This window comes from Lactuca serriola, chromosome 3 (assembly GCF_051521515.1).
Source record: "Lactuca serriola cultivar US96UC23 chromosome 3, Lser_US96UC23_V15, whole genome shotgun sequence".
Classification (NCBI taxonomy): domain Eukaryota; kingdom Viridiplantae; phylum Streptophyta; class Magnoliopsida; order Asterales; family Asteraceae; genus Lactuca; species Lactuca serriola.
In genome coordinates, this window is record NC_136410.1 from 120,465,491 (window position 1) to 120,466,559 (window position 1,069).

The 1,069-nt window shown below is 42.3% G+C and overlaps 1 non-coding gene across 1 annotated transcript; it reads left to right on the top strand.

Annotated features, from left to right (window-relative positions):
• The first annotated feature begins 657 nt into the window (after positions 1 to 657).
• On the top strand, positions 658 to 763 carry LOC145096476 (small nucleolar RNA R71). Its single transcript, XR_013703883.1, has one exon. It is a non-coding gene; the product is annotated as a small nucleolar RNA R71 (small nucleolar RNA).
• The last annotated feature ends 306 nt before the right edge of the window (positions 764 to 1,069 follow it).

Genomic DNA, 1,069 nt, shown 5'->3' on the forward strand with positions numbered 1-1,069 from the left:
TGTTTAGTATAGAGGCATGCTGATTTCTCGTCAATTCTTGTTGCTCTTTCATCATGGCTTGTTGTTCTCTTATTGCAGCATTGGTTTCGTTGTGTATTTTCTCGGATGCGGTTGCAAATCTTGTGAGCATATCTTCAAAGTCCATTTTCTTTTCTTGCACCGGCTCCTCCTTTTGATAGAACCCTCTTGTCTTCATCCTATATTTCTCCTCATTTGCCTTCGTGTACTCGTCGTATGGTAGCCACTCTTTTTTGGTTTTCACCAATCTTAATCATATCTATCTCCACTAGAGTAATACACTTGTACTTTTCGGTTCCCATGCTCATCTGGATCACAATCTTTAGTAAGGTGAGGCCCACTACAATTCTAACATCCCACCCGGATGGCATGGATGGATTGATCCATCTCTGTCATTCTCCGGTCCAAGCTACTAATTTAGCCATTATTTCTGCCATATTATCGGAAACTGAGTTCACCGCCCCTTAAGTCAAGTCATTCCTTGAATTATGATATTCTCTAGAGTGCTTAGAGAGTTCTTCAATTAGGTCCTTTATGACTGTGGGTGCTTTCTACGTGAGTGGTCCTTGGGAGACAAGGAGTTGCCTAGTTGTCACGTTCACTCCATCATAGAAAATGGAGACTTCTTGCTGAATGTATAAATCATTGTGGGGACAGTTCCTCAACAAACCTTTGTATCTCTCCCACGCCTCATAGAGTGACTCGCCTGCTTGTTGCTCGAAATTAGCAATGGCTTTCTTCATCTTTACAATTTTTGAGGGAAGGAAAAATTGATCAAAAAATTCTTCATGCATTTTAGCCCATGTGGTGGTGGATCCTGGAGGGAGTGATTTTAGCCTATCTTTCGCGACTCCCTTAAATGTAACCGGTAGCATATGAAGCAAAAAATTCTTGCGAGGTACATTAGGGATGTTGAAGTAGTCGGCTATGTCGTTGACCTTGTCAATATGCTTGTATGCGTCTTCGTGATCTTTCCCGTATAATGGGATGTCCTTGAGTTGGGCGAGTATGTGGCGTTTTAGCTCGAAGGTAGCAGTTGCTGGAATTGTGG